At 38.2% G+C, this 9,632-nt stretch overlaps 1 protein-coding gene across 1 annotated transcript in view; it reads right to left on the reverse strand.

Annotated features, from left to right (window-relative positions):
• Positions 1-9,632, reverse strand: part of kdm5a (lysine demethylase 5A) — a 131,321-nt gene that overhangs the window by 51,442 nt on the left and 70,247 nt on the right. The window lies entirely within an intron of this gene.

A 9,632-nucleotide genomic window follows, 5' to 3' on the forward strand; every position in this document is an offset into this window, starting at 1 on the left:
AAGTTTGCAGAAAGTACAGTTCAATGGTCAATAAGGAATGAAAAAAAACAAGAAAGCCATTGACTTGTTTCTATTGGGGCCTTTGTGCTCAATTCACAGTGACATTAAATGACAGACAGTTATACACTACTATGCAGAACATCATATAAGCAGTTTTTTTTTTAAGGAAAAAAAATATGTACAGGAAACAGTTGGAGGGGGGTGGGTGGCTGGGTTAGGACTTTTACAGGGGCCAGTTTTGAATTGCGGCCTTTTGAAGGTAAGGGTGGTTTTGAAGGAGAGTAGGGTTTTACACTCCTTGAAAATATATGAATGGATACATACATCAGTTAATATGAGATGAATGATGATATGTACATTATTAGCTGGCCTTCAACCCTGGGTCACACTTCACATAACCACACTCCTCAACAGGCATCTGTTATGGTTCTGTAGTGTTATGGTTCTGTTATGGTTCTGTTATGGTTCTGTAGTGCTATGGTTCTGTTATGGTTCTGTAGTGTTATGGTTCTGTTATGGTTCTGTGGTGTTATGGTTCTGTAGTGTTATGGTTCTGTAGTGTTATGGTTCTGTTATGGTTTTGTAGTGTTATGGTTCTGTTATGGTTCTGTAGTGTTATGGTTCTGTTATGGTTCTATAGTGTTATGGTTCTGTTATGGTTCTGTTATGGTTCTGTAGTGTTATGGTTCTGTTATGGTTCTGTAGTGTTATGGTTCTGTTATGGTTCTGTAGTGCTATGGTTCTGTTATGGTTCTGTAGTGTTATGGTTCTGTTATGGTTCTGTAGTGTTTTGGTTCTGTTATGGTTCTGTAGTGCCTACATCCCTGTAGCCAGGGCAGGAATTTCAGGGAGGCCATGAAGAAAGCCATGGCCGCCGTTGCCCCACAGTTTGGCCCTCTGCCCTTCAAAAAATGATCTGCCCTGCTGAGGCCACAGTGGCCTTGATGCCCCATCCACACTGCCCAGTGCCCCTGCAGCTGATTTAACAGTTTTCTCCTTTGTCTCTTTCCTGTAGTCTTCACAGACATGAACCATTCACAGTGGTGTAAAGTAACTAAGTACATTTACTCAAGTACTGTACTTTGTTACATTATTATCCTAGTCTAATAATAACGAGGCAGAGAGAGAGGTTCTGTTCAGTTTACTACACATGAAGCCAGCATATAATCACATGACCTGTACCATCTATACATGTGTTCTCATTGGCTCTCACACAACACTGGCATTAACCCAAAAATGGGGGTCAGAACCCCTTCATGGGGATTAGACTTGGTTAGGGTTAAAACTATAAATTATTTTCTTATCGATTGTTCTGTCGATTACTTTTTTGATTAATCAAATATTATAGAAAGCATGTATTTCAAATATTCTTCTTATCAACGAATCAACGTGGAGAAATTCTGATTATTTATAATCTTCTAAATCGATTAGTCTGATCTGACAAATGTTTGCATCAGGTGAAAACAACAAGACATTAGGCACCTTTGCATCAAACTATCGTGACACTGCAAATCCTGTCATGCCCTTCATTAATCACTCATCATGTAGCCTAGAAGATAATGATCTGTTTCCAGTGTTTTGACACTCAAGTATCTTTTTCCATTGTTGGCATACCTTGGCTTAGACTCATCAACATAGACTACAGTGTTCACCTTCATGGAAACCACAACTATTGAAGCTACTATGACAAACAAAAAACTAGTTTAGCTGGTAGGACTTCTGTCTCCTCCTGTCCTCAAGTAACACTATCCTCTGAAAAGCCATCTGTCCAAATAATAATAACCATAGTATAATACGCACCCACTCACCTTTGCACTGGCCATTTTGCTCCTGCAATTTAAGATGGAAGACTGTCTGAACTGATAAGACCAAATTCTTGAAATCCCAAACATGGAATATACTTGGACCATGCCACAGCTAATGCCTGTCTCAGGACTGCCCCTATAGCTGCCAGTATACAGAGGACGACTTCACAGTCTCCAGGTTTTCTAAAGTATAGCTATTAGCTAACCACTTTAACCCTGCCATTTTAGCCATTATGGGCAAAACAAAGAAGAAAATAGCTGATCTACAAGCTCACAACCCATCATGGCAAATTGTATTTTTATCAATATTTCTTTGAGAAGTGGCTCGTTTTAAAATAAGTAGTGCAGGGGAATAGAGTAGACTATGGCACATCAGGAGTACATTAGTACTGTATACATTTAGGGCTAGGCCTATGTGTTTCTGGTAATATTATTGATCACTTGTTTTGCAAGTCTGTGGTGTTGATTTCGTCGACTAAAACTATGAGGAAAAAATGTTCGTCGACAACCTTTCTTCACTGACGAAAACTAAGTAAAAACTAAGCTATGATGACTAAAACTATAAGACTAAATATATTATAAGACTAAACTATATATACTACATAAAAATGAGACCAAAATGTTAGGGAGGGTCTAGTGGAGAAGAGATCCAGTTGAATTAAAAGACAAGTCATTTTATGTTTGGTTGAGGTGGGTTGTTGCGCCCTGAAAATAGCAGATCTACAAGCTCACAACGCGTCGTGCTGCGACACGTTGTGGGCTTGTAGATCTACTATTTTCAGCATGCAACCAAGTGTAAAATCAGGCATTATGACGCCATCACGGCCCGCCTTAATACATTTTAGTTGACTAAATCAACTGTAGATTTAGTCGACTAAAATCTTTTGATATTTAGTCCACTAAATATTCATGAGGGGGGGGGGGGGGGCATTAGCAAGCAAGTCCAGTTCGAACAGTTGAGGTGGATCAGGTATTAGGGGGTTTGCAGAGGGGATGAAACTGGCACTGCCCTTTGCCTTCTTGAATAGAGAGGCACCATTATCTCCCACCCGAGGGCAGGACCTGGAAGCAGGTGCTGAGGTTATGAGTTATGGGTCTTTCTTGCTTCCTTCACTGTCATAGAGATGCTGAAGGGTAGAGCACTGCACCTCAGAGAGCTTAGACCCCAAGGTGGTTACCCTCCGCAGCTTAGCCTTGTTGGTCTGTGAGAGCCCCCCGTACCAAGCCAGGAAAGAGAATTAAGGAGGCTTTCTATATGGCAGATGTAAAAGCTGCGAAGGAAGGGAGGGGCAACATCCATATCATCTCAGCCTCCGTAGGAGGTTGATGTTAACCTTCCTCCCCCCAGGATGCCACGGCAAAGAAGAGGACACATGGCTACTAACTGTTGGATCATCTGCAGCCAGTGGTGGAAAAAGTACTCACATGTTTTACTTAAGTAAAAGTATCAATACTGCAATATAGAAATACTCTGTTACAAGTACAAATCTGGAATTAAAAATGTACTTGAGCAAAAGTAGAAAGTACTCATTATGCAGAATGTCCCATTTCAAGTTTTCAAATGTATAAAAAATCTTTTGAAAATAGCAGATCTACAAGCTGACAATGCGTCGCAGCGCGACGCATTGTGAACTTGTAGATTGTCTATTTTCAAATGGCTGAAATGTATAGGGTTGGAGTGGTTAATGTAAGTTGTATAATAATAAACGTTTTCAAATAATTGTAGTGGAGTAAAGGTATAATAATTATTTGTCTCTGAGACGTAGTGGAGTAGAAGTGAAAGTACTGAAAACTGGAAATACTCCAGTAAATTAAAAAAATACCTCAACATTGTACTTGAGTAAATGTACTTAGTTACTTTACGCCACTCTGCAGCATCCTGTTGCATACATTGAAGGACCTGAGCCTCCTCAGGAAGACCAGCTTTCTCTGTGCCTTTCCTGTAGAGGGCCTCAGAATTGTGAGTTTGCCTCTTAGCAGACACTCTTATCCAGAGTGACTTAATAAGTGCAACAAAGGGGGGGGGGGGGGGGGGGGGGTGGAGTCTGGAAAGAAGAGGTCAGTTTGAGGTTGCAGTCCTGACTGAGAGGGGAGGTCAGAAGTCATTCCCCAGCTTGAGAGCCAGAAGGGAGAAGTGTCTCCAGGACAATTGGAGCGCTGGCCAGGGTGTCGTACGGACAGGAGGAGCAGACGTCCTGTTTTTGCTGATCTAAAAGTGTGGATCACAATAATAACAATTGTTATTATTATTATTATTATTATTATTAATAAATACATAAATAATAATAGTTAATAATAATAACAATAATAATAATATATCATTACTATAAAGTTATTGTTATTAACCACTTAAATAAAAGTATTCATTATATTAAAATATTATTATTATTATTATTATTATTATTATTATTATTATTATTATTATTGTTACCCTTATATTATCAGTACTTACATTTCATTATTGTTATTTTATTATTGTTATATAGTTATTTTATTATTATTATTACATTATATAGGCTATATGGTACGTACTAGGCCGATGCCCGTTGAGAATGCAAACCCCTCGGTTATGCAATACCTGTTATACCCGTCGTTGAGTACTTAGTGCAGTAACCATTAGCATAGCACTTGGAGGCCAGTCTATGACGTCATGTTGATGACTTCAGGGTTCTCCATATATGGGCATAAACACACCAGGTTTGAAGCCAATCGGGCGGACGGTTCTCAAGTTATGCACGAGACAGACACACAGAGATTTTGAGCATTTACTACTATTGTGTACCCGTCATGCCCGTTCTCAGAGTACACAATGCGCAACCCATTACTTGGAGGCCAGTCTATGACATCAGTACTATGACGTCATTTTGATGACAACATGGAACTCCATATGTGAGCATAAGAGGGACACAGACACATAGATAGAAAAATACACTGCACTTGTTACAAGCAAATGCAGTGGTGTAAAGTAACTAAGTACATGTACCCAAGTACTGTACTTAGGTACAATGTTGAGGTATTTTTTACTTTACTGGAGTATTTCCAGTTTTCAGTACTTTTAGTTCTACTCCACTAAATCTCAAATGTTGTACTTTTACCCCAGTACAATTATTTGAAAACTTTAGTTACTAGTTACTTTGTAGATTTTGATTATTATCACAAAACATACATTAACCACTTCAGCCCTATATACATTTCGGCCATTTGAAAATAGCCGATCTACAAGCTGGCCCAATTTGGCCAATTTTCAACCAGTTTTTATAGTATAGTTTGTTGATTACTTTTGATGCAGTTTTTTTTTGGTGTTAGAAAGGTCACTTCACTGTCAAAATCACTGCTCTACTACGCCACTTGCTGGCGTTATTTCGGCGAGAGTTGTGGACAGTGGAGGCGCAGATGTTCCTTCAGGATGTCTAACCGACCGAAACTCTTGTCACACTTAGTGCAGTGGAAGGGTTTTTCTCCAGTGTGAATACGCTGGTGTCTCGTCAGAGTGCCGGACACGTTGAAACTCCTGTCGCACTGTTTGCAGTGGAAAGGTTTTTCCCCACTGTGGATACGCTGGTGTGTCCTCATGTTACTCAACTGACCGAAACTCTTGTCACATTGTTTACACTGGAAAGGTCTTTCTCCGGTGTGGATACGCTGGTGTCTCTTTAGCGTACCTAACACATTGAAAGTCATGTCACACTGGTGACAGTGGAATGGTTTTTCTCCAGTGTGAAGACGCTGGTGTGTCCTCAGGTTATCTAACTGATTGAAACTCTTGTCACACTGTTGACACTGGAAAGGTTTTTCTCCGTCGTGGATACGTTGGTGCCTCTTCAGGTGGCCCGACTGACTGAAACCCCTAAAGCACTGTTTACACACGTGAGTTTTCTTTCCGGCGCGAGACAGTCGATGTTCCTTTACGTCTCCTGGCTGAGTTAAGGTCTCGGTAAGAGGTCGATGACTGAAAGATCTCGGTTCATCCGTGTCTCCTTGTTTCTGCCAGGTTACAGAGATGGTGATCTGCAGACGGGCCGCCCAGGCGATGTGTCCATTCTGCAGCATTTGGTGGTAGGGGTCGTTGTGGCTCCTCTTCATGTGTTCATGGAGGAAAGTTAAGGCGCAGGTGTGAGGACAGGACACCTGAGACTCAGAAGATTGGGACTTCACTTCAAAGCTGCAGCGATTCATGGACTGTGATAGATTTTAGGTCTTGCAGCTGCAATATTATGTCTGTCTCTCTACTCTCCTTTTTTATCTCTTTCTTTGCCCCCCGACTATTTCTGATGTGCAGTCATTTCCACGCCTTAAATAGGCTGCCCAGAGTTCTGGTCTGATGTCACACACGCACAACACAAACTGTTACTGTACCATGCATGACTAACAATACCAGTGGAAACAGGTAAGTGTCTGTAAAAAGGAAATAAAGTTGAATATGGATTATCACTGGGGCACGTCTGTCTGTCAGTCATCCTGAGCCTAAATATGGAGATGACTAATGTCATAGTACTGACGTCATAGATGAGCTGATCTCGGCCCCATTATTGACAATCGTCTTAAATTTGAAAAAGGAAAAAAAAACACTGAAATGGTGTGTAAGAACATAAAAGCACCACCATTTAAGACTTCAAATTAAATTGCTTCCATAGACACTATAACAATGTTTTCACATGATTTAAAAAAAAGTCTATTTAGACTGAGGCTGTGAGGCAGGTCTTTCTAAAGACAAATAGGCCTGCCTGCATACACTTTATTTAATAAAGGAACCCTTACCAAAATGTGATCCTAGTTTTCACATCGGACGCTTAATTTACTCTTGTTACATATTGATGAGAAAACAACTTAGCATCACACCTTCCCTAGATAGTCTGGGCAGTGGGCATTACCATTAAAATATATATATATATATCTATATGACCAGTGGTGTAAAGTAATTAAGTACATTTTACTCAAGTACTGTACTTTAAGTACAATTTTGAGGTATTTTTTACTTTACTTTAGTATTTTACATTTTCAGTACTTTTACTTCTAGTCCATAACATCTCAGAGGAAAATATTGTACTTTTACTCCGCTACAATTCTTTGAAAACTTTAGTTAGTTACTTTGTAAATTTTGATTATTATTACAAAACATACATTAACCACTTCCGACCTATATACATTTCGGCCATTTGAAAATAGCAGATCTACAAGCTCACAATGTGTCGCATGTGAGGCATTGTGAGCTTGTAGATCTGCTATTTTCAAAAGATTTTTATACATTTGAAAACTTGGGACATTCTGCCTATTAAATGCATACTTTCTACTTTTGGTACTTTAAGTACATTTTGATACCAATACTTTTGTACTTTTACTCAAGTCAATTTTGAATTACTTGTAACAGAGTATTTTTACATTGCAGTATTGATACTTTTACTTAAGTAAAAAATGTAAGTACTTTTTCCACCACTGTAATAATGTGAAAATGTTTTAGGGAAGGGATCAGGTTATTGGTATTTGTCAGTAACTTTCACAATCAGTCCATATGCTCCATCAGAATCCCAGCAGATATCCTTACACCTGTCTGGCAGGGTTGTCAAAGTCATACTGGGTCAACAGAAGCACACTTTCAGAGGAACTGGCAGGAATTACTGGAGGGGGGGGGGGGGGGGTTAGCGTCATCATTTCCCAACCTATACATGTGATGGTGGAGCTGAATATTTATAGGTCACAGTAAGGCTGTTCCTGATATGCACGGTGCAACCCAAAATACACAATAATTTGCTTAAGTTTCACAAGGCAAACAACGGTTTCTAGATACAAAGAAACGTTGATCCTGAACTTGAAAAGCTCCTTAAAGTAGTGTTATTCATGTTTCTTGTTGGTTTTTCGTGATTTTGTCATGGCACGTTGCATCATGGGTAGTCTGCCATGCTGCATTGTTATGGTTTTGCCACACAGCTGGCTGAGGGGGGCGTGTCCTGGTGGAAAAGTGACGCACATGCATTATGCTCTACTGGCTGTCAGGTGGAAACCTTATGTGAGCCAATTAGAGGATTAGCTTGCAGTCAGTGACTTAAGGACAGTTAACATCTATCTATCTGTCTGTCTATCTATCCGTCTGTCTGTCCGTCCGTCCGTCCGTCCGTCTGTCTGTATGTACCTTGTTCCACCTTTGTGCTGATGGCCCTGAGTCAATCCGTTTTCATTCAATGGTCGTTTTCGCCCTCATGTGGACACTGTGAATATTGCTCCTGTGCTAGGATTATTAGCAGTGGTGGAAGAAGTACTCAAATGTTTTACTTATAAGTAAATGTATCAATCCAGAGCTTTAACAATAGTGTGCAGATGTTTTTAACCTTTAGCTTGAATAAAAAAAACATCAAACAAACTATATATAGGCAAGATAAGATCACAAAAATAAGATTATCAAATCATAAAATTAGAAACAGCATGCAATAAGAGAACTCAGCATAAAGTTAACTTGTACATGTTATTTATTTCAAAAGGTACACAATCCACATTTCTTTGTACAGTCATATAATGTTATACACAAAAAAATTAAACTATATTGTACACATTTCATGTTAGTCGTATATCTGTTGTATGATAGGCTAATAATCTAGAACAATTTGCATACATCACAACACATTTCCATTGATTAGCAACATCAAGCATACAGCCTCTCATTTGTAAGCCTACTGTACAGCATAATAGTTTACCATCATTCCTGTAAAAAGAGAAGGAAAACGTAACAATTATTTGAGCCATATAGCAATAATATAACAATATACAAAGTCTTAATACCCATTGTGCAATGATGGAGTGATAGGTAGACACTTGTAAAAAAAAAAAAAAAGGAGAAAAAAAAGGAAAAAGTACTGTATACCCATAAATCCTGAATCTCAGTATTATAATGCGAGACAAGGCAGACTTGACAGTGATAAATCACCAGGGCAGGGCCATATGGACAAAGTCAAATATCAATGTGTTTGACCAAATATCTCAATGTTGATATTGTGACAATAATTTCATATATATATATATATATATATATATATATATATATATAGAGAGAGAGAGAGAGAGAGAGAGAGAGAGAGAGAGAGAGAGAATTTTATATATATATATATATATATATATATATATATATATATATATATATATATATATATATATATATATATATATATATATATATATATATATATATATATATATATAAAATTCTATATATACTAAAACATTCTTCTGGATTCTTCACATTGCCATGGCTGGGAAGGTCCCTTTCTTATATATATAATCCAATTACTTGTTAACATTGCTGTCACTTATGTTATCCTCTTTCAACTTCATCTGAAATCCTTTACTAACAAGATAGATACATTTACAATATATTTATACCAATTCACAAATTGTTTGTACAGTTTAAAAAGCAATTTCCAAGTAAATATGGTTCTCTGTAATCCAGTAAGTAAGGTACCGGTAAGTGATATGTTTTTGGTTAAAACAAAAGTTTTTTTGTTAAAACGTTAAAGCTCTATATTCTGATAGTAATCATTGCTATAAGTGTTTGTTCAGTAACAGGAGTCTCCCCGTCTCTCCAGCTCTTTAATAAACAGAAAATACATTTTCAGGGTGACAAAATTTCAGCCAATCAGGAGAAAGAACCCATTTATTAGCTTAATTTTTATAGTGTCACAGTTCCAATTGTGTGTCTGCTCATTTCTTTGTGTCATCACTTCCAATTTCACTTGTTTATCTGTATCCTGACTGAGTTCTCTATCCTGATTGGATAAAATTGGTATCCCGACTTGAAAATGCATTTTCCGTTTAATAAAGATCTGGAGAGACATGGACACT

The sequence above is a fragment of the Gymnoscopelus microlampas genome (genome assembly GCF_963454915.1).
Source record: "Gymnoscopelus microlampas genome assembly, chromosome: 23".
Taxonomy (NCBI): Eukaryota; Metazoa; Chordata; class Actinopteri; order Myctophiformes; family Myctophidae; genus Gymnoscopelus; species Gymnoscopelus microlampas.